This window comes from Lineus longissimus, chromosome 7 (assembly GCF_910592395.1).
Source record: "Lineus longissimus chromosome 7, tnLinLong1.2, whole genome shotgun sequence".
NCBI classification, from domain to species: domain Eukaryota; kingdom Metazoa; phylum Nemertea; class Pilidiophora; order Heteronemertea; family Lineidae; genus Lineus; species Lineus longissimus.
This window is the reverse complement of record NC_088314.1, coordinates 9,647,616-9,675,184: the sequence shown is the minus strand read 5'-3', so window position 1 is coordinate 9,675,184 and position 27,569 is coordinate 9,647,616. Positions and strand designations below refer to the sequence as shown.

Below are 27,569 nucleotides of genomic sequence, written 5' to 3'. Positions count from 1 at the left end.
CACTACAACGACATGGAATAACATAAAATTTACTTTGTACCGCAGTGAAGAAATAAATAGAAGAATTTTCCAGACGTCTATTTATTGTAAGGTATCAACATACACAATGATAACCAATTTAATCAAACATTTCGAAGAATGCGAACTTTCCGATACTTTACATATGGTATCGTTGTGCCAGGGCGTCCTATCCTAAAAGGCAACACCTGTTGTCTTTTGGAAATGCGCAGTTTTTAACATTACGTTCGCAAACATGGCCTGGGAGGCATTCGGAAGTCTTTGAACAGCCAATCCAGATCGATTTCCACCTGAAACATTGATGGAAAGATAAATTAATTCTTCTTGATTATGTACACTCTTAAAGTGGGTCTAGGCAGGAGCAGAGGGGTAAAACTGGCCATTATTGGGTGACTAATAAGCTCAGTAAGGGCAAAATGTCATATAGGTTCACCGCTACATGAATAGTGAATAGTTTTGACGTACTTTGAGATGCGAGAGGTCCCTCTTGGCGACTTTGTGTAACTTTATCTTGCCTGCCTAGCTGCTACCTATAGTGTCCCTTTAAAGCTTACATAAAAGAGTGTGCGCGCAAACGGCACATAAAAGCGGTGCAACGTGCATATACAATTTCTAGCGGTATACCTGTTCCCTTATCCGGTTAACACTTAATGTGAATATACATTAAGAAGTACAAAGATATTTGATAGTCTTAAACAGTTCATTTCTATTTACAACGGGACTGTCCCTGTTATCTCTCCAGAACATCAGGTCACGTATCTCACCAGCAGTTACGCAGATGTGAATTTCTGTTTATTATAAAGTGTTTCAGTGATACGCCGGTATTTATTTACAAGCAAGTTTTCACTTAGTAAATACGCTTTTAAGTCCATTCCGGTGCGTAATAGCTCAAAAATATGTTGTTTTCATCAATTAAGATCGTCGTGGTTCCATAACTTATTGGGCGTAAAGAGCGGATTGCAATGCTTTTCATCGTAAGATGCACCGCGCCGTATTTTGATTGCGGCAGTGTTCCACAATCCTGACTTTTTATTTTGTCGTCAAGGATTCATACGCAGCCTTTGGTGCATACTTAGTGCAAAATTCCGGATCATCGCTCCAACCATTGCAAGAGCCACTCGTCACAAAGCATTGATGAGATTTTGGATCGAATTTGCAACGGACACTAAAATGCTGCTGGTATTAATCGCAAAACGTTTATAAGTTTACTCACCCTCTTTTCTTGAGCGCCTGCATTTCGAAGTCGCTTTCCATTTCTGAAAATATTTTTACAGTTTCTAATTCATGCGTGGGATCAATATCATAAGCGTTGTAATCAAACTAGATTCACAAAGTTTAAAAATACTATTAATACTATGTCATCCACCTGGGGTACAGCACTAGTTCTTCTTAACTTACTTCCGTTACCCCATGCAGGCCATAAAGAGAAATAAATGATTGTATTCTTTTTGGGACCTTCGGTACTTTCGATCGTGTAAAACCCGTGCAATGTTAATCCGATGCTACCCCAGCGAGAAGTAATACGTTAGAAATGCCTTTTATGAGCATGCAGATGAGCCATCCGGCGGAAGTATGCGATCACGTGGAACAAAACGCTTGGGGTTAGAATGACCCGTGGCACACTCCAGCCAGCAAATGTATGAGGTGGAACAAAACGCCAGGGGTTAGATGACCCATGGCACACTCCAGCCGGCGGAAGTATGAGGTGGTACAAGCCGCTGGGGGTTGGATCACCCATGGCACACTCCACACGGCGGAAGAATGAGGCGGTACCAGTATGGATAGGTTTCATAATCATCAACTGTATTTTCATGAATTTTGAATTTGTTCTGTATATATGGGGTAAAATGATGACGTTATAGTTCAAGAGGCTTAATAATGTGGAATCATGGGTCAAATAAACCAGTCAAGGCCTAAAAGTCGATTCACGGATCAAAATTGGTTTAAAGGTCACACCAAAAAGGTCAAATCTCCCAAATCCTGAAATTATCATGGTCAACCCAGGTACAACGAAAATATGCCATCAAATAAAAGTGAAGAAACACGTGCCATTAAATATCAATAGACCTCTTTTGATTAAGGTATACGTACATGTCCGTCTTTCTGCGGTGGTCCTTTATATGGTTACATTCAGGGTCTACTTACCAGAAGCTAGGCTTTGAACAACCAATGTAATGATGACGGCAACAACGAGACACTTCATCATGAACCTTGAGCTGAAAAAAGGGCCATTATTTTTTTAGTGCAACACAGACTTCGTGTTGGGTGGTCCGTGGTGCAAGACACTTGCATTTTTTAGTGCGCAACCCCCTATACCGAAGTACATGCTATGTAAAAGGTCTACGCCGTTCGATGAAAATTTGAAATTTGTTATTGAATTTGAAAAGTTTCAGATGTGTGAATGCAAACTTATCGTAGATTTAACATCGCCGTTCTGCCTTAAAACTACAGACACCAGTAATTACAACTCCGAAAATATTTTATTTTGAAATAATGTCAGATAAACTAGTATGAAACTTCAAATATATCATTGTTCGTTTAAAAAGGTTACCATTGCAACTTAATCAAAGGCTTTTATGATCAAATACTATAACCAAGGTATAAGAATGGAGAAACCAAGCTTCTTATGATTTGTGACAGGATATATCGAGCTATTTATAGGGGCTACAAATCCCCCGAGCCAGCGGGCTACAAATACCCCGAGGGTACCTCGTTCAGGAGTGTCATTGAATTATTTACTGTTGAATAATGACATCAAATGCATACATCATTCTCTACACTAAATACTGATCGTCTGAACCTAGTTTCAAATATATCAATTCACACTAGTGTGGAAAATTCATACTTGCATGAAGTTCGATCCCAACTTTTTTTGTGCATGTGTCTGATTTGCTTACTGCTTACAGCCAAAGCTCTTTCATAGCTTGTTGCATAATTAAAAACTATTTATGTCGTGATACTCGAGAGTCACCTCTTTCATATCCATGCTTGGGTTGGTTCAATAATTCCATGGTTACCGGAATATGAATCAAAAACATCCATTAGACCGGGGCTACAAATACCCCCATTTTACCTTCATAGTGCGTATTTCACTCCCTTTTATTCAGATCCTACTGGATAGCAGGTTGTGGAGTATCGGACAGTGTGATATTTTCTTTCTGTGTTCGTCTCTTTACTTAAACCATTCTCTTTGTCTCTACAGAGGATTTTTCTAAGCCACCTCTATCACAAACACAATTAAATAACACTATTTACTCGTAAAGGATTCCTTTATGCTTTTGAAACTTTTACAGCAATGGGTAAGAAACTCGGGTTTCAGGATCTGGTGGCTTTTACGGCTAATGAATTTGGCAGCTAAGCTGGTTTGGCCACTTCGTGTTGTGAAAACTAACCCACGCATTTTCCGCGTTGGCAGAAGTCTTCTGCTGTAGTGGGTATACGTGTGATGAAGGTGATGTTTCAGTGGCTGAGGTCATTATAACGCGGATACAGGTTGAAGAAGGATACGCCAGAAATCAGGTCAAGCTCCTCAGATGCCCATGCTTCAGGTGTCAGATGCAGGTTGCAAAGTATATAGCGTCCCTTTTAACTCTCAGTATTGATAGATCGGTACCTTTAGCTATCATTGTACAAAATGGGAGGCTTGCAACATATTTTGAGCATGCAAGAAAAAATATATCGTTGATCAAAAGACTGCTGTGCAGATATTTATGACAGTGACTGCTACTTCTCAGGCTGAGCTTTGAATGCTGCAAAGATGGATCTAGGTAAAAAAAGCAACGGAAAAAAGCCCGGTAAAAAAGACAACGGTAAAAAAGACAACGGGTAAAAAAGACAACAGGTAAAAAGGACAACGGAACAAAAGAAACAGGTAAAAAAAGCAACGGAAAAAAAAGCACCGGAAAAAAAAGCAACGGAAAAAAGACAACCATCTAGGTAAAAAAGACAACGGGTAAAAAAGCAACGGAAAAAAATAATATAATAATAACTTATAATTCGACCCTATAAATTCATTCAGAAATTTTGTCAGGGGTTGAACTGATTGGGAGCAACTAACTTTCTATTAAAATGATGAAGAGGTCGACGGTGACAGGTATAAAAATAATTGGGTCAATCAAAATTGAACCGAAATTTCAAATTATGCAAAAATAGCAAACTGGAGTGGCAAACCACCGAAAAAAAGTGCTCAAAAGTAGTGTAAACAGGCCTTTACTGTCAGGAATAAGCAGAATTCATATTCCGACGCGAGACTGCCCCAATCAAAGACATGTTCCTGACAATTTGTTGACCATCCCTTCATTTTGTCAGAGGAGTACAGACCAACTCAGGCGCATCTCTCCAACCAAAATGGTGTTCGACCAAGGACGGGCCTACACTCGCCAAATAGAGCGATGATAAAAAAATTGAGTTGAGAGCTGCACGTCAACTTTGACATTATTATCTCTCAAATCAACTACTGTTATAATTGACGAGTTGCACTTAGCGTTGAACGCCTTAATAAGCCTGGTTTTACCTCTACTGTCATCCATTATCAACTGACATGATGTAGTTTTACACAAGTGAGGTTTTAACCTCACTTGTGTAAAACTACATCACAAGTGAGGTTTTAACCGCACTTGTGTAAAACTACATCATGTAATTTTACACAAGTGAGGTTTTAACACAAGTGAGGTTTTAACCTCACTTGTGTAAAACTACATCATGTCAGTGAAATAGGTATGTTTGAGTACTTTGAATAAAGTCATTGCGACAATATCGTGCATTTTGTAGTCCAGTTTTCATGATGACGGTAGGCATTTTTTTCTGCACCTTAGAGGCATAGTCACGTGACATAGTTATAAAAATGGGTAGGCATTTTTTCCTGCACCTTAGAGGCATAGTCACGTGACATAGTTATAAAAATAGATACACACGTGGCACTGTTTATCTGTCACATTTTTCGCGGGAGTTCAAAATGGCGGAAGAGCCTGTCATTCAGCCTCAGTGGCAGGCCTATTGGGATCAGGATATTCCTTTATATCATGGTCTTATTCAAGTTCATGAGTATTCTAAAGATAAAGATCGAATGAAGGAGGTCATACGGTCGTATAAAAATTGCCAATGCATGCAAGTTCAGTGTGTGGCACGAAGCACTAGACCATCATTTCGGCCAACATACAAGTCAGAAAGGTATGTAGTATAGACCGTGTACATGATGTACATGCCTGTGGTCCTGTGTGACATCTGTATGTATGATGACTACTTACATGCAGTGTAGGGAGCCTGGCTATGACAATTGTCATGATGATGTGCATGTTACAGCCAGATAGGTAGGCTTCATGTAGGCCTAGCGGAGAAAATCTCATGTTTAGGCTATATACTAGCTAGGCTAGGCCTAGGGCAGGCCTAGGCTACATACTTTTTTTATATCACTTCTCTTCCACATTATGCCTACTGGCAACATGTACGTCCTGTTCAACTAATTGAAAGGGCAAGTTTTGCAATTATTTGTCCATCCAGAACAGAATTGATCATCACATCGCCACTCGCATCACCACCCCCCCCCCCCCCCCCCACCCCGCGTATTATACTCGAAGGGCTGTACAAAGCCCTGTAATAATAGTGTGGGCTGAGAACTGCCCCCCCCCCCCCTCCTCCCTGAGACCTCATGTTTTCCATGCAGATTTGGGAAAAGAGGGGTGTGCCCCCCCCTCATAATGGCCCTGGACCAATGGACCATGATATACGGACCATAATATACAATCCAAAACATTCATTTTGTTACATTCATTATGGTTTACCCTGTACTAAATGTTTCTGAACTGTCATTGCGCTAAGCACGTGTTTTTGTTGCCGGAAGACTTATCATCGATGCTCATCCGTCGAGCCTTATTTGGAAGAACCAATGAAAATTGAGAATGACGTCATGAATATAAATTAGTATGAATATTAATCGACTATGCCTCTAAGGTGCAGGAAAAAATGTCTTCCAGTTGGTAGTTGCAGCAGTTGTGTGTTGTTGTTGTTAGAAGTATAAGTAAGTAGGGGATTCCAGTAAGGCCGCATCATAGTTTACTGTTAGCAACAACAACAACACTGGAGACATTGTACACCGAAAAACAGTGGAAATTTTATGACTCTGAGTAACATATCATCTATCAATATCAATATACCACTGTCGCCATTGACGTAAATAAAGATAACGCCCGGAGATTTTACTCACAAACCAGCACCCCATTTACACCAAACCCACAACATACCAGCACCCACACAATCCGATTTTTATACCTCGAACAGCCCGCGCCACGGGTATATTCTAGTATTTAACAATTGTAAAGCAAACTTGTACATGTACAATGTAGAAGGAAACCGGATACGACAGAGGAAACCGCCCACTCTATGACATAAAGTGCCGGACAGACCGGGAATTGAACACGGGACCTCGGAGGTGTGGTGACAGGCGCTGATGTTTCCACTGCACAGCCGGCACTCCGACAGCCCTATCATGCCTAGAGCCCTAGAGCGATGATGTTCCTCCCTTTAATGACGCTTTGTTGGCTAATAAGATGGAACCCTTCCTCTGGAAATGAGGCAATACTGAATACTAGTAAATCAGTACAACTAATTTGGCTGTAGTGTGAAAGTTAATTGGGTCCTCTTTGATAGTAGTCATCTTTTTTACCTGTTGTCTTTTTTACCTAGATGGTTGTCTTTCTTTCCGTTGCTTTTTTTACCCGTCGTCTTTTTTACCGTTGCTTTTTTTACCTGTTGTCTTTTTTTCCGTTGCCTTTTTTACCGTTGCCTTTTTTACCGTTGCCTTTTTTACCGTTGCCTTTTTTACCTGTTGTCTTTTTACCGGTTTTTTTCCGTTGTCTTTTTTTCCGTTGCTTTTTTTACCGATCTTGTGCAAAGATAAAACCTGATGATTGGCACCCACCTCCTGGTGATTCTCATGGATCTTGTTGAAAGATGTCCATTTGTTGACTTAATTTTTTAACGATGATTTTTGCATGTGTTAACCACAATGGCATGATTATCGGACACATTGAAAAGATTTAACCCTATCATTTCCCAACTTGGTCACCATATGATCTCTTATGAAGCAGAATGTGACAGAAAGGGGACGAATGAAGTTTTTACCTGTTGTCTTTTTTACCTAGATTGTTGTCTTTCTTTCCGTTGCTTTTTTTACCCGTCGTCTTTTTTACCGTTGCTTTTTTTACCTGTTGTCTTTTTTTCCGTTGCCTTTTTTACCGTTGCCTTTTTTACCGTTGCCTTTTTTACCTGTTGTCTTTTTACCGGTTTTTTTCCGTTGTCTTTTTTTCCGTTGCTTTTTTTACCGATCTTGTGCAAAGATAAAACCTGATGATTGGCACCCACCTCCTGGTGATTCTCATGGATCTTGTTGAAAGATGTCCATTTGTTGACTTAATTTTTGAACGATGATTTTTGCATGTGTTAACCACAATGGCATGATTATCGGACACATTGAAAAGATTTAACCCTATCATTTCCCAACTTGGTCACCATATGATCTCTTATGAAGCAGAATGTGACAGAAAGGGGACGAATGAAGTTCATTTGTGAGTTTGAATTTCAGCTTGTGTGTGTTAGTCATGTGTGTCTGGAATCACCATCTTCTTCTGCATTCGAATTATATAATCATCTCATACTTGCACTCATCCTATCTGTAAGGCTGTCAGTTGAAGGCTGTAGGCATATATGGTCAGTTTTCATATAGCTGTATGATTTCGTTTCATTGAAAGGCTAAGCATATCACTATTACACTAGGAGATCCGAAAGATTACCAGTACTGATTACCATTGCAACTTAATCAAAGGCTTTTATGATCAAACCATAACCAAGGTATAACAATGAAGAAACCAAGCATCTTTTGTGACAGGATATATCGAGCTATTTATAGGGGCTACAAATACCCGGAACCAGCGGGCTACAAATACCCTGAGGGTACCTCGTTCAGAAGAGTCAGAAAAGCCTTGAATAATTTACTGTTGAATAATGAATTAATAATTGAATAATGACCTCAAATGCATACATCATTCTCTACAGTGAATACTGATCGCCTGAACCTAGTTTCAAATATTATATCTATTCACTATTAGCCTGGAAAATTCATACTTGCATGAAGTTCGATCCCAACTTCTTTTGTGCACTGATTTTATTGCTTCTTACAGCCAAAGCTCTTACATAGTTGGTTGCATAATTAAAAACTATTTAAGTCGTGATACTCAAGTGTCACCTCTTTCATATCCATGCTTTGGTTGGCTTAATAATTCCATGGTTACCGGAATATAAATCAAAAACTGCCAATAGACCGGGGCTACAAATACCCCCATTTTACCTTCATAGCGCGTAATTCACTCCCTTTTATTCAGATCCTACTGGAGCTGAAAGGGTGGATGTCGTCCTGGGTGCCGACAAATGGTACCCAGGTTCGAGATCGACTGGACAATAAGCACCCTGGGTGCCATTACACTAGACAAACAGCACCCAGCTTCTTTTTGCCTGGCTTACGGATCTAAGGGACGAGGACGTTCCTTGCAATCTCGTTTTATCTCGCGCCGTGGTACTTGCGGCATTAGGAGTGTGCGAAATCAAAAGAACAGATAAACAGAAAAAAACGCGTTTAGGCCTATAGGTCTTTGAAAGCACATTTCGGATGATTTATTCAGAAAATGTATGTAGGAGGGATATATTCAGAGAATGAAAAATTGTGTGATGACAAAATGAATGGATTTGCTGCGTATTTTTCTTGACAATCAGTCGATATGTACACATGGGCATGGGGCTAGGGAGCGAATGTCAACCTCCTCCAGGAACCAATGAAAATCCGTTATTATAATGAGGTAAACAATGACACGTGCTAGTCTTGTATACTATGTTGATATACACTATATAGCCGGCAGGGCTGGACTATCAAGGGCAACCGGGCAATTGGAGGCACTATGTTGTTTGGAGGACCAGCTAAACTTGCTTTTTATGTTGTTTTTTTGCTCAGCCCCCCCCCCCTCCCCCATTGTTCCGAATCCGAACACAACATCGATCAGTAGAGACTACACACAGAGCACCGAGTGCAGTGTGACACACATATGGATTGACATGACACATGATGCGTGTCGGGATGATGGTAGGCCTAGTGCTGTTGCTGGCATCTAGGCCCTTGAGGGGCCTAATTAGCGGTAGCAGCCGATTTAGGCCTACTAGCCTAGACCTTGTTATCAACATCGAATGGACTAAAATGTAGCAATGTGATAACTTGATTATTCACCTTTTTTGCCTAAGCCGAACTCTATTGTTTATTGTTTGATAACGGTTGTACAAGACGCTTGTGTCAAACAGCATGCAGTCACTCGCGGTGAAGAATTTCGTGCCCACGCCCACCTGATGTATGCCGTCACAGTCATCGCTGCCTGAAGATGGCAAACTACAAGACTAGCACGTGTCATTGTTTACCTCATTATAATAACGGATTTTCATTGGTTCCTGGAGGAGGTTGACAAACGCTCCCTAGCCCCATGTGATATGTACCACGGCGCGAGATAAAACGAGATTGCAAGAAACGTCCTCGTCCCTAAGATCCATAAGCCAGGCAAAAAGAAGCTGGGTGCTGTTTGTCTTGTGTAATGGCACCCAGGGTGCTTATTGTCCAATCGATCTCGAACCTGGGTACCATTTGTCGGCACCCAGGACGACATCCACCCTTTCAGCCCTACTGGATAGCAGGTTGTGGAGTCTCGGACAGTGTGATATTTTCTTTCTGTGTTTGTCTCTTTACTTAAACCATTCTCTTTTTCTCTACAGAGTAGTTTTCTAAGCCACTTCCATCACAAACACAATTCAATGACACTAATTACTCATAAAGGATTCCTTTATGCTTTCGAAACTTTTACTGTAATGGGTGAGAAACTCGGGTTTCACGATCTGGTGGCTTGGCGGCCAATGAATTTGGCAGTTAAGCTGGTTCGGCCACCTCGTGTTGTGAAAACCCACACATTTTCCGCGTTGGCAGAAGTTTTCTGCTGTAGTGGGTATACGTGTGATGAAGGTGATGTTTCAGTGACTGAGGTCATTATAACGCGGATACAGGTTGAAGAAGGATACGCCAGAAATCAGGTCAAGCTCCTCAGATGCCCATGCTTCATGTGTCAGATGCAGGTTGCGAAGTATATAGCGTCCCTTTTAACTCTCAGAATTGATTGGTACCTATATAGCTATCATTGAACAAAATGGGAGGCTTGCAACATTTTTTGAGCATGCAAGAAAAAATATATCGTTGATCAAAAGACTGCTTACCTACTAAAAGGGTGGTGTCGTGGATATGTCTATGAACCGTATTGCACAATCTGCAGATATTTATGAGAGTGACTGCTCGTTCTCAGGCTGAGCTTTAAATACTGCAAAGACACAACCTGACGCACCCAACTCCTGGTGATTCTCATGGATCTTGTTGAAAGAGTGATGTCCATTTGTTGACTTACCTTTGCAACGAAAATCTTTGCATGTGTCAACTACAATGGCATGATTATGGGACACTTCGAAAAGATTTAATCCTATAATTTTCCAACTTGGTCACCACATGCCTCTGCAAACAAGGCCCAACACGATGTTGGCCAACAATTGTTGGGTCATGTTTGCTAGTGTAGACCGGGCTTTATGAAGCAAATACTGACAGAAAGGGGACGAATGAAGTTCATTTGTGAGTTTGAATTTCAGCTTGTGTGCGTAAGTCATGTGTGTCTGGAATCACCATCTTCTTCTGCGTTCGAATTATATAATCATCTCATACTTGCACTCATCCTATTTGTAAGGCTGTCAGTTAAAGGCTGTATTTGGTCAGTTTTCATATAGCTGTATGATTTCATTGAAGGGCTAAGCATATCTCTATTTCACTGGGTGATCCGAAAGATTACTGATTTTTCTTCCAGAGAAACCAACTAAACGTAAACGTGAACACGACAATAAAGAAAAACCTCAAGGGCATAAAATGAGCAAGCTGCTGTCCAAATCACAATTTTGTCAGCCCTAAATGTGCGTCATTGGCGCGTCATTAACGGGCGATGGCGATTTAGCGGATCCTGCGGTTTCTGCGGAACCTGCGGAATTCGCGGAATCTGCGGAATCTGGTCTGCAGCGGATTTTCTATGTTATGGGTATCCGGTCGTTTCGCTCCCTGACGTTTTCGCCCCCAGCCTTTTCACCCCAGCCTTTTCGCCCCCAAACTTAGCCTAATACCATTAGGCCCAACGTGGTGGCGCTGAAGGTGGCCGCTCCGAGAGTCACTCTACCCAAAAATTAGTCGTTTCGCCTCCTGGGACTTGGGGTGGTTTTAAGGATCGTTGCCAGGATCTCGGGCTTGTCACCTGTCATCGCATGATCTTGCTGGCTGTTTGGTCATCAAGAGTGGGATGATTGAATCGGGTGGACGTTTTAGAAAAATATTTTATTTATTATCATGAGAGTGGGAAATTCTCTGTTTAAACTGATTTGTCATCTGGGAGTCCTGGACATCATCAGTCATCATGTGACTTGAATATCTTAACTTATGATGGATCATCAAGGCAATCGTATGTTGCTCGTGCACAATTTTGCGATGTTGTAAAATAAAGAGAGACGTGTCTACAAGGCCAGTGTAGAAGTTTAAAATGTCCCCCTGGAAAAATTGTCCGTCCCTATTGTATTCTACAATATGGTTCTATCATAGAGGCCCTAACTGTCAATAGCTCAGAGATTGAAGCACATTATAGAATCCTTTATTTCCCGGACCTTCTATCCTGGGACATTTTAAACTTCTACACCGGTCAAATACATTTGGCGTGTAGTCAATCCACAAGAGCATGTTGGTCAATTTTTAAGAAGACAATGTTGTTTCGTTGTCACTGTACATTTCCTGGTTTCTTTCATCACTCATGCAGTGTTGGTTAATACTACTATAATCATCCAGTAGTCACATCTGAATTCAAGTGGGAATTTTTTTTTTTAAAGCCACAAACAAACCTTCTTAATGAAGTAAACCTATATATTTTCCTGCCAAGAAGAAAACACATTGCATGTGAGTGCTGCCGTGTGTGAGGGTTCCCCTACAATAGGATCATAACTAGAATGGTTGAGTCTTTCTGGCATTGTTCGTTAACAGGTTATCAATAGGGGAGACACTGACACATGGGGAACACTGATAGATGTTACACCGTCCATGTGCATGCAATGTACATCATGTACACTGCACAGTAGTAGGCCCTAGGCTATATGATTGATATTGGCATTGGCATTCCATCCAAATGACTATAAAAAAGTCCACGAGTAGGCCCATGTGCCATAATAAGCTCTCAAGACCTGATCATAGGCCTACATTAATTTCTGACTAAGGTCTTACATCTAAAATGCAATGAAATACCACGATATTAACAAATTAACGAATGAGCGAAAATGACGTGTCTTTTTCGGGTGCGTAACGACTTACAAGATTACGGGCCAACTCGGCCTATTACCAACTCAGCCTACCAGCTCGGCCTGGGTTAGCCAAGATCACGGCCAATGTGGAAATCGTCCGATAATCACAGACATTTTATTCATGCATGTTGGTGTTTTTCCGAAATGCTTGATAATCTTAGCAGTTATGGAATAATCTAACAGTTATGGAATACTACAAATATTTATTATAAGGATAATTTATCATAATATCGATATTCTCGTTCTGTTTTTATGCTGATTCCGCCCAGATTCCGCAGGTTCCGCAGAATCCGCAGGATCCGCTAAATCGCCATGGCCTCATTAACGCGGGTAGGTCGTGCGTAAGTCGAGCGTAATTGACGCGAAACATAGAGAGATAAGCGCGTCATTGGTGCGTTATTGGCGCGCAACTTGCGCGTACGTTGCGCTTTTTAACACAACATGATTGAAAAAACCCTACGCTTACGATGTAGAGTACCAGTATCAGTTGAAAGATACCGCCCGTTGAATTCCAGGGAGAATCATAGTTATGTCTCATCTGTGACCGTTTGACTGATTTGGATTAGGTCCTACTGGAGCCTAAAAACAACCTCGTCTAGAACTGGTACAAGTCTCTTTATGTCTAGCACCAACATAACCGCTGGGTGTACAGTATAATCTCCTAATTCTTTTGTATGTGCATGTAGATTTTACCCGAGAAGCCATTCAGCTACGTTTCCAATCCATATTTTCCGCGCAGAATGTGTTTTTCTTGTGTTTTGGGTAACATGCTAAAAGTAATAGACGGTGCTGCCATCTAAGCCCGGCACCTGAGTCCCCTAGCAGTTCTGTGAATTCTTGCAAAATATGGCTGTTCTGATCGCACAATTTTTTTTACTTTATACGTACTGTTACATTGAATTTGAGGATGGATTTCGACTACGTTTAAAATGCATCAGTGCCCATAAAACAAGATAAATTTTACTTTTAAGACGAAAAAAAGACAAAGCCAGGCCGACATGACACGCGCGCGCCGCCTGTTGCTAGTTTAAGAAACTAATGATATATAGATTCCCAGCCTCGACCATCAGCAAGATATGCGCCAAGTGGTCACTACAACTTCGAAGCGGACAACTTAAGTACATATAAAATATAACGGCAACTACATGGTCCCACCATGCTCACAGATTCTATTCGAATCCCGCCGGAATGTCACATCATACTAGAAAATGACAAGATTGTCGATGCAGTCATTACAGATTTTCGCGGGAATTTGATCAGACATATGCCTACCCCAAAACAATCGCCAACACGCGACTTGATCCTCAAAATCAACGACATGCTCATAAGCAAATTGCAGGTCTCCTCCAAAACGTTTTCGAGTGCATACAGGCCAGTTTCCGATGATGAAACGTACATGTTACAGGACAACAATCGCGTTGGATTTCTTACATGTAATTTACTGACACCGACGGCATTTGTAAACATGCCGATCCAAGGTCGTTGGCATGATTTGTAAATAGCCGGCATTTGTTTATTAAAGTGTCATCTGTTACAATCACAGCCAGCCTAATCCAACGGCCAACCTTAGCCAAATAGTATGCAGAGTGAGTCAATAAGAGCTAGATACTATTTTAAAGCCCCATTGTCTTATGGTACAGCACTACATACAATATTTGTTCACATGTACTTGGCAGCAACTCTTCCTTCTTCTCTTGGCACCAGTTGCACTTCTTTAGGTTTATGCATGTCTGCACAAGTGACAGTTAAAGGGCTCAGGTGAAATCTGACTTGCGCCAACACACTGCCAAAGTACATGTGAAAAAATATTGTATACTATATATCTAACTCACCTTTATATGGTAGGTTACCACTGAATGAAATTGCGAGAACGCACGTGCCCGCCTTTGCTCTATCATGCTTCAGTTCACCCAAACCGAGTGGCAGTGCACCATATACCGTGCAGAAATAGTTATTGTATTGGAATTTTTCGCAACATCGCGTATGTTGGCATTCTTTTCGTTAAAACCGACCTCATCCCTGGACTTCGACAGATACATGAAAATAAGAACTCCTTTGCTCTATCATGCTTCAGTTCACCCAGATCTTATCGGCTGAAAGTTCCCTGGGTATCTGCATGCTCTCGGGAGAACTGGCTTTATAACACGAATATCAGGTAGCAGGGCGGCAGAAGATTTATGACGGTTCCTTCCATTGACAGGTCGACTGAGCTAGTACAATTTAAAAACCAGAGTCAGGCTACTAGACATGACTCCTTTCGTGAGCCTGTCAGCCCTGGCTTATTTTTTTAGGAACTTTTGTGTTTTGTAGCTCACCAAACGGTTATTAGCGGTGAGATATGAGGTGGGCAAGTTTCGCAGCGGTTTTGCTGGACAGTTATTGGTCTATTGGAACGAATCGGTTGTGGATACTATGCTGCCTTGATGCAGAAATTTAATTCCGGGATTTATTGAAATGATTCTCTCTCTGGTCATAAGTAAATTATAAATATATGTGACAATAAACAGATGGAGGTCCTGCCAGTCTGGGAACGTTTGGCCAAAAAAATCCATGACGATTCGGTAAATACCTCTTAAAAGGTACATTCTACAAAATTAGCATACGTCGGTGTTGCCGGTGGACAAGCCAATTGATTACTAACCTGCTGGTTGAATTTTCCTCTTTAGCATTGGGACAATGTTTTTCATCTAGCTGTGGGGATGTACTGGTTCCCTTATAGCTCGCCAGGGTAACTATAGTTAACCTGGTGGATTGTTCGTGGAATCCGGGCATCCTGCCGCGAGTCTACCAAAACTGAAAACATCATGTGACCGGCTATCATTGGCTGGCCCTTATAGGGCCTATATATAAACCAGACCACAGGGCGCCCATCTGAGAGAGAGAGAGCGAGACCGAGGAAGAGCCACAGGGTAAAAAGGGAAATAAGAAATCCACCAAGGCCTTTTAAGAAGACCTCCCGAGTCTTGTAACACATCTCAAATAAAGAGCAAGGGTAAGTCCCAAATTTCGTGTTACTATCTTTCGTGGTCGGATGAGGGGAAGGATCTCTGGAGACAGTCGGTCGAGCATCTGACCTCTGGGAGGCCGTGGACAATCCCCAAACGTGACGGCTTGGGGCGGTTCACGCCCTGTACGTTACATACCCGAGAAGGTTTGGTTGCAAGGTTTTACTTTAAGGTGTATAATATGGTCAAATATTGACAGAAACAATGGAATACTATGATATATAACATTTTACTTTAAGGTATATTCATGGTAAAAATGTTAACCGAAACAATACGATTATGCTTAGATCACTAACCTTTTACTTTAAGGTGTATTTATGGTTTAAAATGTTAGTGAAACTATTATGAAGTAGGAAAAACCATCTGCTAGTGGTGATAGCACAGGATCTGTTGCGCCTGTAAATGCTGCCGACAAGGAATTGTAGCCGGTTTCTGTAAAGGGTACAAGGCAATGAGGAACCTGCAAAACAAAACCTGCCAATAGGAGCCCTGCAGGCAAGTGGACCATGGTTGTAATGAGACAGGCATTTCTCGGGTCAATGATCTTTGAATATTTCATTCTTTGATTACTCTACATGGGGAAATAGCACCAAAAATTTTGTGTTATTGGTCCTTAATTCTATTTTGATGAGTTTTAGGGAGAAAATCAACAAAACTTAATGCACTGGATGTCACAAACCAAGTGCTGCAGCGACTCAACGAAGGCTTTTTCCTCTACTGCGTCAATAGTGAATAAACTGAATACAATACTTCTTCTACATCATCATCATCATGTACCGCAGCCATGCGGCCATTGGGGCGACATTAAGCTGTTAAAGATGCGACACCACGCGGTTCTGTCCTCGGCGAGGGGTCTTCCATTCCAGTGCGTCACGTTATCCACCCGCTCTTTGGAAGGCCGCGATGGCGGCTACATCTACTGAGCCCTGCAAGATGGCATTTGCTAGTGTTCCCTTGGCTCTCGTGGCATATGGACGAACCGCCTCAGCTTACATACTTATACAGGCGAAAATGACGATAATATAAGACAATTCTCATTCGGGAACGAATGCAATGCTTCTGTATTGGGATATGCCGACTGTTCTAGTCAGGCCTAAGCCAAGTGGAGCTCGGGCATGAAACATCTCTGTGTTTCCCGTATTTCAGTGTTAACCTTTTTGTTCCCCTATTCACGACAACCATTCGATGTCTGATATATCATAGGGGAAATTTTCACTTACAGAAACACAGAAAATTATACCGAGTTTGGTCTCGAGAAGTAGGAAACAAGAAATAAAGACCTGAGTATCTTCTTTTGGATGAAACCAGTTACTGCGTCTCCAGTATCCCTTGCCACTCCACGTCAAGAGAACAAAATTAGGACGAGATCATAAAATGTCGACTGAACAGTCGAACTTCGGTTCTATTGAACTGAAGAACGTTTTCGCAGCCTGGTAAAACACGAGCCTCCTTGCGAGATCTCATGACGAGGCAACAATCCAACCTTCTATCAGGAATTGGCGCAGGCGCATATAATGACCTGGGACGAGGCTGTATATTGTTAACCATGATAAGAAGAAGAAGAGGACATGACCATGGACTAACACACAGAACACTTTATTGCTCCAAAGATGTCTTCATTCGTACATACAAATGATATCAATAGTTTGATTATATATGGAACCCTGTACGCATATATATATATATATATCGTCTTTTTTTTCATTCAGATCCGAGCCCCTTCAAAACAATTCCAATACAATGATGGTGGTCGGTGGTGTCCAGTGGTTGACCAGCAATCACATCAAGTCCTTGGCCGCGACATTAGACAAGTTGGGACTGTCTGGTGTCCGTGTCATGATCAAATCATTCGGGGCAGGGTTTCACCAGCCAGTCGATGGTATGAGAAGCTTGTCACTGGCAAGTAGGTCAAGGCCCACGCAGGAGGAACGAGGCGATGAAAGGACGCCTGCAAAAGCATGCGAGGGCACAGCTGATACAAAAAAGATGTATACATGTATTGATCGACGGCCATACGCCGGTCGAAAAGCGTCCATTTCCGTAGATTTATTTGGGTTGCATGGGTTCACATTATGTTGCGGGCTATAGATGTGGCCAGCTTGGGCGAAAATGATATTTTCTGTTGCTTCGGCTGTGGTTCAATGGCGTCCTTCAATCCATGACCGTACGTCCTTCTGCGGATGTTCTCACCTCTAGTAAGATGTTCAACCAGGGATAGTATTTCGATGGTTTCGTCCTGCACACTGACTTCGCGTATGATCGATATAAACAAACTCTGTTCAGAGATGTTGATCAATAGTATATGTTCAGAGAATAGGTGACGAAATCGAAAATAAGAGTATTTTTATTCGTAGGAATATCAATTAGAAAAAGAAGATCGGTTTTACGATTGACGATTTTCGCCAAATTGAGTACCAGGCCGCCGCATATCAAAATGTGCGAGGTGGTAGTTCAACCATGGGCTGGGCAACAGGACTTCCACAGCTGCAGCTTGGTGAGGCGGATGAACCGACAGGGATTGTAGCTTGTAAATGTAAAGTACTTGGGCATCTAAATCGATCATGAACAAATATGATTATTACACTCGAAAAGTTTATTGGTAAAGATAACCAGAGTGAAATCTGGAAGTTCATTTTGCACACTGTGAAATTAGTGAAATAGTATTGAATATAACCAGTAAATAGCTGTTTTTGGTCAAAAAAGGAGGAAATAACTACCATTAAAATTAATTTAAAATAGTTCAAACAACACATTTCACAGTTGGTGCTATAGGATAATCAGAATAGTCTATGAAATAGTTATTTCCACTAATCAATTTGAAGAGGGTAAAGTTGTGAGAGGAAAAGATCTGAAAATAGCAAATAAAGTTATCATGCATACAGTACCATACCGAAAAAACAAAACAAAACACAAGAAACGGAATTTAAAAAAAGGTACAACATTGGCAATTCATAGTTTTACCTTATGCGCAGTGAACACGTGTATAACGCGTATAATTCTGTTCTGTATCCGGTTGAGACAATTCATTGTACTCCTCCATGTACAACCAGCTTCGGCTTAGAAGAATGTCAGAACACACGCATAATTCGTGTATTTTTATTGTTAAGAGAGGTGTACGCGTTGGGGTGTTATACAGGTTGTCCTCGTGAATACCGGTATCGGGTGCCATTTTGAAGAGGCCTCTTGGGGTGCCATATATTGCATGTATTATAACTGGCTATTTATACTCCATGAACTCCGTGTTAATGTTTTTGTATGCACAGGTCGTCACAGTCATTGGCTGAAGATCTGTAAGCCACACCAGCGGGTATTTCTAATGTTTTGTTAGTCAATGTTTCAGGGCGGTATGGGGAGCGGCGCTTTGCACACTGTGCATGACAAGTCACAATAAAGGGACCAGGGCCGACTTTCATTATCAGAGAGGATAGGCTACCGGTGTACAAGAGGACATCCCGTATATACTATACTGTATCAGCTTACATTGTGTGGAAGACGTTTGACTGTCGATGTCAGCCAAAAATAATTTATAATGAAACAGTTTGGATATACAATGCAATTTAGAAAGTCTCTACGGGGGATAGCTACATGTATTTTATTGAATCATTATGTTTTTATTTGTACAAGAATAACTACTGTTTTATAGATAACACCGTGATGTTTCTTTTGTTAAAGACATTGTTTTGAGTGAAAAGTTATCTTTTGTGAGTTTCCGGTAATTCGATAGACCAACGAGGCTAAAGTTATTTAAGTTGCATTTAGGTGGCACTGGGGAGCTCTTCATCCCGAAGTAGACCACATAATAAGCCGACATTCGGCATGTTTCTCTCCGTGGCGGGCAATATTCATATAACGTCCCTATATACAACAGGAGATTCCCACCGATGGGTGCTTAGAAATCCATGAAACTAGTTTTACATATTCCCAAGCAGACTCGACCACAAAGTGATATGAGTCGAAACATGATATTGTGCCGTTTACATGCACTTTAAGCTCCAGGGATACCAGTATCAAGAAGTACATGTACTACATTTGTGGGCCACCAAAGGCTATGAATAGTAGTGATGGTTGCTCCCTATGAATGTTGATAAATGCGTTCAAACATTTTGGGGAAGTTCAGTTTAAAACTGTTTACTCGGAAATATACATGTATAATTTGCACTACAACGACATGGAATAACATAAAATTTACTTTGTACCACAGTGAAGATATAAATAGAAGAATGTTCCAGGAGTCTATTTATTGTAAGGTATCAACATACACAATGATAACCAATTTAATCAAACATTTCGAAGAATGCGAACTTTAATGTGACTCCGATACTTTACATATGGTATCGTTGTGCCAGGGCGTCCTATCCTAAAAGGCAACACCTGTTGTCTTTTGGAAATGCGCAGTTTTTAACATGACGTTCGCAAACATGGCCTGGGAGGCATTCGGAAGTCTTTGAACAGCCAATCCAGATCGATTTCCACCTGAAACATAGATGGAAAGATAAATTAATTCTTCTTGATTATGTACACTCTTAAAGTGGGTCTAGGCAGGAGCAGAGGGGTAAAACTGGCCATTATTGGGTGACTAATAAGCTCAGTAAGGGCAAAATGTCATATTTGGTTCACCACTACATGAATAGTGAATAGTTTTGACGTACTTTGAGATGCGAGAGGTCCCTCTTGGCGACTTTGTGTAACTTTATCTTGCCTGCCTAGCTGCTACCTATAGTGTCCCTTTAAAGCTTACATAAAAGAGTGTGCGCGCAAACGGCACATAAAAGCGGTGCAACGTGCATATACAATTTCTAGCGGTATACCTGTTCCCTTATCCGGTTAACACTTAATGTGAATATACATTAAGAAGTACAAAGATATTTGATAGTCTTAAACAGTTCATTTCTATTTACCAAGGAACTGTCCCTGTTATCTCTCCAGAACATCAGGTCACGTATCACACCAGCAGTTACGCAGATATGAATTTCTGTTTATTATAAAGGGTTTCAGTGATACGCCGGTATTTATTTACAAGCAAGTTTTCACTTAGTAAATCAGTTTTAAAGTCCATTCCGGTACGTATAAGCTCAAAACTATGTTGTTTTCATGAATTAAGATCGTCGTGGTTCCACAACTTATTGGGCGTAAAGAGCGGATTGCAATGCTTTTCATCGTAAGACGCACCGCGCCCTATTTTGATTCCGGCAGTGTTCCACAATCCCGACTGCCCATTTGTCGTCAAGGATTCATAAGAAGCCTTTGTTGCATACTTAGTGCAAAATTCCGGATCACCGCTCCAACCATTGCAAGAGCCACTCATCACGAAGCGTTGATGAGATTTTGGATCGAATTTGCAACGGACACTAAAATGCTGTTGGTATTAATCGCAAAACGTTTATAAGTTTTACTCACCCTCTTTTCTTGAGCGCCTGCATTTCGAAGTCGCTTTCCATTTCTGAAAATATTTTTAAAGTTTCTAATTCATGCGTGGGATCAATATCATAAGCGTTGTAATCAAACCAGATTCACAAAGTTTAAAAATACTATTAATACTATGTCATCCACCTGGGGTACAGCACTAGTTCTTCTTAACTTACTTCCGTTACCCCATGCAGGCCATAAAGAGAAATAACATGTAAAATGATTGTACATGTATTCTTTTTGGGACCTTCGGTACTTTCGATCGTGTAAAACCCGTGCAATGTTAATCCGATGCTACCCCAGTGAGAAGTAATACGTTAGAAAAAAGTGCCTTTTATGGGCATGCAGATGAGCCATCCGGCGGAAGTATGCGGTCACGTGAAACAAAACGCTTGGGGTTAGGATGACCCGTGGCACACTCCAGCCGGCAGATGTATGAGGTGGAACAAAACGCCAGGGGGTTAGATGACCCATGGCACACTCCAGCCGGCGGAAGTATGAGGTGGTACAAGCCGCTGGGGGTTGGATGACCCATGGCATACTCCAGCCGGCGGAAATATGAGGTGGTACCAGGCGGTACCACCTGGTTTCAAAAGTTACTAGCGGTCAATGGCCGCCGCAGAAACGTACGGTTACACAATAGAAATTTGATTTGATTTTTGAATATACGGTTTCACTCGACAGTATGGATAGGTTTCATTATCATCAACCGTATTTTCATAAATTTTGAATTTATTCCGTATATATGGGGTATGAAGTTTCAGTTCAAAAGCCTAAATAATGTGGAATCATGGGTCAAATGAACCAGTCACGGCCTAAAAGTCAATTCACGGATCAAAATTGGTTTAAAGGTCACACCAAAAAGGTCAAATCTCCCAAATCCTGAAATGATCATGGTCAACCCAGGTACAACGAAAATATGCCATCAAATAAAAGTGAAGAAACACGTGCCATTAAATATTAATGGACCTCTTTTAATTAAGGTATACGTACATGCCCGTCTTTTTGCGGTGGTCCTTTATATGGTCATATTCAGGGTCTACTTACCAGAAGCTAGGCTTTGAACAACCAATGTAATGATTACGGCAACAACGAGACACTTCATCATGAACCTTGAGCTGAAAAAGGGACCATTATTTTTGGAGTGCAGCACAGACTTCGTGTTAGGTGGTCCGTGGTGCAAGACACTTGCATTTTTTAGTGCGCAACCCCCTATACCGAAGTACATGCTATGTAAAAGGCCTACGCCGTTCGATGAAAATTTGAAATTTGTTATTGAATTTGAAAAGTTTCAGATGTGTGAATGCAAACTTATCGTAGATTTAACATTGCCGTTCTGCCTTAAAACTAGAGACACCAGTAATTACAACTTTGAAAATATTTTATTTTGAAATAATGTCAGATAAACTAGTATGAAACTTCAAATGTATCATTGTTCGTTTAAAAAGGTTACCATTGCAACTTAATCAATGGCTTTTATGATCAAATAATATAACCAAGGTATAAGAATGGAGAAACCAAGCTTCTCATGATTTGTGACAGTATATATCGAGCTTATTATAGGGGCTACAAATCCCCCGAGCCAGCGGGCTACAAATACCCCGAGGGTACCTCGTTCAGGAGTGTCATTGAATAATTTACTCTTGAATAATGACATCAAATGCATACATCATTCTCTACACTAAATACTGATCGTCTGAACCTAGTTTCAAATATATCAATTCACATTAGTGCGGAAAATTCATACTTGCATGAAGTTCGATCCCAACTTTTTTTGTGCATGTGTCTGATTTGCTTACTGCTTACAGCCAAAGCTCTTTCATAGCTTGTTGCATAATTAAAAACTATTGATGTCGTGATACTCGAGAGTCACCTCTTTCATATCCATGCTTGGGTTGGCTCAATAATTCCATGGTTACCGGAATATGAATCAAAAACATCCATTAGACCGGGGCTACAAATTATCCCATTTTACCTTACATTGTGCGTAATTCACTCCCTTTCATTCAGATCCTAGCAGGTTGTGGAGTATCGGACAGTGTGATAGTTTATTTCTGTGTTTGTCTCTTTACTTAAACCATTCTCTTTTTCTCTACAGAGGAGTTTTCTAAGCCACTTCCATCACAAACACAATTCAATGACACTAATTACTCATAAAGGATTCCTTTAAGCTTTTGAAACTTTTACTGTAATGGGTGAGAAACTCGGGTTTCACGATCTAGTGGCTTGGTGGCCAATGAATTTGGCAGTTAAGCTGGTTCGGCCACCTCGTGTTGTGAAAACCCACACATTTTCCGCGTTGGCAGAAGTTTTCTGCTGTAGTGGGTATACGTGTGGTGAAAGTGATGTTTCAGTGGCTGAGGTCATTATAAAGATACAGGTTGAAGAAGGATACGCCAGAACTCGGGTTAAGCTCCTCAGATGCCCATGCTTCATGTGTCAGATGCAGGTTGCAAAGTATATAGCGTCCCTTTTAACTCTCAGAATTGATTGGTACCTATATAGCTATCATTGAACAAAATGGGAGGCTTGCAACATTTTTTGAGCATGCAAGAAAAAATATATCGTTGATCAAAAGACTGCTTACCTACTAGGAGGGTGGTGTCGTGGATATGTCTATGAACCGTCATGCACACTATGCAGATATTTATGAGAGTGACTGCTCCTTCTCAGGCTGAGCTTTAAATACGGCAAAGATACAACCTGATGCACCCACCTCCTGGTGATTCTCATGGATCTTGTTGAAAGAGTGATGTCCATTTCTTCTTATCGCACAATTTTTTTTACTTTATACGTACTGTTACATTGAATTTGAGGATGGATTTCGACTACGTTTAAAATGCATAAGTGCCCATAAAACAAGATAAATTTTACTTTTAAGACGAAAAAAAGACAAAGCCAGGCCGACATGACACGCGCGCGCCGCCTGTTGCTAGTTTAATAAACTAATGATATATAGATTCCCAGCCTCGACCATCAGCAAGATATGCGCCAAGTGGTCACTTCAACTTCGAAGCGGACAACTTAAGTACATATAAAATATAACGGCAACTACATAGTCCCACCATGCTCACAGATTCTATTCGAATCCCGCCGGAATGTCACATCATACTAGAAAATGACAAGATTGTCGATGCAGTAATTACAGATTTTCGCGGGAACTTGATCAGACATATGCCTACCCCAAAACAATCGCCAACACACGACTTGATCCTCAAAATCAACGACATGCTCATAAGCTAATTGCAGGTCTCCTCCAAAACGTTTTCGAGTGCATACAGGCCAGTTTCCGATGATGAAACGTACATGTTACAGGACAACTATCGCGTTGGATTTCTTACATGCAATTTACTGACTCCGACGGCATTTGTAAACATGCCGATCCAAGGTCGTTGGCATGATTTGTAAATAGCCGGTATTTGTTTATTAAAGTGTCATCTGTTACAATCACAGCCAGCCTAATCCAACGGCCAACCTTAGCCAAATAGTATGCAGAGTGAGTCAATAAGAGCTAGATACTATTTTAAAGCCCCATTGTCTTATGGTACAGCACTACATACAATATTTGTTCACATGTACTTGGCAGCAACTCTTCCTTCTTCTCTTGGCACCAGTTGCACTTCTTTAGGTTTATGCATGTCTGCACAAGTGACAGTTAAAGGGCTCAGGTGAAATCTGACTTGCGCCAACACACTGCCAAAGTACATGTGAAAAAATATTGTATATATCTAACTCCTACACCTTTATATGGTAGGTTACCACTGAATGAAATTGCGAGAACGCACGTGCCCGCCTTTGCTCTATCATGCTTCAGTTCACCCAAACCGAACCAGCAAAAGCTTTTGCTTTGCGTCATTTGAAGTGAATAAATGCGATTCCGACATCGCAAGTGGCAGTGCACCATATACCGTGCAGAAATAGTTATTGTATTGGAATTTTTCGCAACATCGCGTATGTTGGCATTCTTTCAGTTAAAACCGACCTCATCCCTGGACTTCGACAGATACATGAAAATAAGAACACCATTGCTCTATCATGCTTCAGTTCACCCAAACCGAAACAGCACTTCAGATTATATTGGATGGAGAAATAATGGAAATTGCAAAGTGGTGCACGCGGCATAGAAGTTCAGATAAAACCTTTCAGTTAATGCATGAATGTTCATTGGAAAATTGTATATAAATTGTATAAAAAAGGTATTTTAGGGAGGTCTTCTATAAATCGAGTATTTTAAATTGGAAGAATAGTCGAAATATGATTATGGAAGTTTCTTAAGTAACTTACCTTGAAATGACAAGATCGGTAAATTGAAATAAGATTGGAAATTGGTAGTCTTCGTTGTGATCTTGTCGGCTGAAAGTTCCCTGGGTATCTGCATGCTCTCGGGAGAACTGGCTTTATAACACGAATATCAGGTAGCAGGGCGGCAGAAGATTTATGACGGTTCCTTCCATTGACAGGTCGACTGAGCTAGTACAATTTAAAAACCAGAGTCAGGCTACTAGACATGACTCCTTTCGTGAGCCTGTCAGCCCTGGCTTATTTTTTGAGGAACTTTTGTGTTTTGTAGCTCACCAAACGGAGATATGAGGTGGGCAAGTTTCGCAGCGGTTTTGCTGGAAAGTTATTGGTCTATTGGAACGAATCGGTTGTGGATACTATGCTGCCTTGATGCAGAAATCTAAATCCGGGATTTATTGAAATGGTTCTCTCTCTGGTCATTTAACAACATTCCTAAGTAAATTATAAATATATGTAACAATAAACAGATGGAGGTCCTGCAAGTCTGGGAACGTTTGGCCAAAAAAATCCATGACGATTCGGTAAATACCTCTTAAAAGGTACATTCTACAAAATTAGCATACGTTGGTGTTGCCGGTGGACAAGCCAATTGATTACTTACCTGCTGGTTGAATTTTCCTCTTTAGCATTGGGACAATGTTTTTCATCTAGCTGTGGGGATGTACTGGTTCCCTTATAGCTCGCCAGGTTAACTATAGTTAACCTGGTGGATTGTTCGTGGAATCCGGGCATCCTGCCGCGAGTCTACCAAAACTGAAAACATCATGTGACCGGCTATCATTGGCTGGCCCTTATAGGGCCTATATATAAACCAGACCACAGGGCGCCCATCTGAGAGAGAGAGCGAGACCGAGGAAGAACCACAGGGTAAAAAGGGGAAATAAGAAATACACCAAGGCCTTTTAAGAAGACCTCCCGAGTCTTGTAACACATCCCAAATAAAGAGCAAGGGTAAGTCCCAAATTTCGTGTTACTATCTTTCGAGGTCGGATGACCTTGCTATTAACGTACATTAGGGGAAGGATCTCTGGAGACAGTCGGTCGAGCATCTGACCTCTGCGAGGCCGTGGACAATCCCCCCCCCCCCACCCCACCCCAAACGTGACGGCTTGGGGCGGTTCACGCCCTGTACGTTACATACCCGAGAAAGTTTGGTTGCAAGGTTTTACTTTAAGGTGTATAATATGGTCAAATATTGACAGAAACAATGGAATACTATGGTATATAACATTTTACTTTAAGGTGTATTCATGGTAAAAATGTTAACCGAAACAATACGATTATGCTTAGATCACTAACCTTTTACTTTAAGGTGTATTCATGGTTTAAAATGTTAGTGAAACTATTATGAAGTAGGAAAAACCATCTGCTAGTGGTGATAGCACAGGATCTGTTGCGCCTGTAAATGCTGCCGACAAGGAATTGTAGCCGGTTTCTGTAAAGGGTACAATGCAATGAGGAACCTGCACAACAAAACCTGCCAATAGGAGCCCTGCAGGCAAGTGGACCATGGTTGTACTGAGAAAGCCATTTCCCGGGTCAATGATCTTTGAATATTTCATTCCTTGATTACTCTACATGGGGAAATAGCACCACAAATGTTGTGTTATTGGTCCTTAATTCTATTTTGATGAGTTTTAGGGAGAAAATCAACAAAACTGAATGCACTGGAAGTACCGGTACCGGTGCGGCCATCTGGATTTTTAGTTCTGCAGGTTCCTCATTCCGTGTGACTACATTTTCGGTGCTGTTACAAGGGTCTAGTCTGTCTTGTCCCTTCTTTTGATCATGTCACCTCGATAACCAGGTGACTCCAATAGCTCCCAGTGAAGGACCGAGTAGGAAATAGTTCAAAATACTCAATAGTAAATAAACAAAAAACAATACTTCTTCTACATCATCATCATCATGTCCCGCAGCCATGCGGCCATTGGGGCGACATTAAGCTGTTAAAGATGCGACACCACGCGGTTCTGTCCTCGGCGAGGGGTCTTCCATTTCAGTGCGTCACGTTATCCACCCGCTCTTTGGAAGGCCGCGATGGCGGCTACCTCTACTGAGCCCTGCACGATGGCATTTGCTAGTGTTCCCTTGGCTCTCGTGGCATATGGACGAACCGCCTCAGCTTACATACTTATACATGCGAAAATGACGATAATATAAGACAACTCTCGTTCGGGAACGAATGCAATTCTTCTGTATTGGGATATGCCGACTGTTCTAGTCAGGCCTAAGCCAAGTGGAGCTCGGGCATGAAACATCTCTGTGTTTCCCGTATTTCAATGTTAACCTTTTTGTTCCCCTATTCACGACAACCATTCGATGTCTGATATATCATAGGGGAAATTTTCTCTTACAGAAACACAGAAAATTATACCGAGTTTGGTCTCG

The 27,569-nt window shown here is 41.3% G+C and overlaps 1 long non-coding RNA gene across 4 annotated transcripts; it reads right to left on the bottom strand.

Annotated features, from left to right (window-relative positions):
• Positions 1–65: 65 nt before the first annotated feature.
• On the bottom strand, positions 66–23,542 carry LOC135491441 (uncharacterized). 4 transcript variants are annotated; one of them, XR_010447826.1, is made up of 4 exons: positions 23,464–23,542; positions 2,164–2,234; positions 1,232–1,274; positions 66–308 (listed from the first exon to the last, which is right to left on the bottom strand). It is a non-coding gene; the product is annotated as an uncharacterized LOC135491441 (long non-coding RNA). The 4 variants fall into 4 exon arrangements; XR_010447828.1 differs by having other exon boundaries at positions 23,468–23,513; XR_010447825.1 differs by lacking the exon at positions 23,464–23,542 and adding an exon at positions 10,312–10,417.
• Between the last annotated feature and the right edge of the window lie 4,027 nt (positions 23,543–27,569).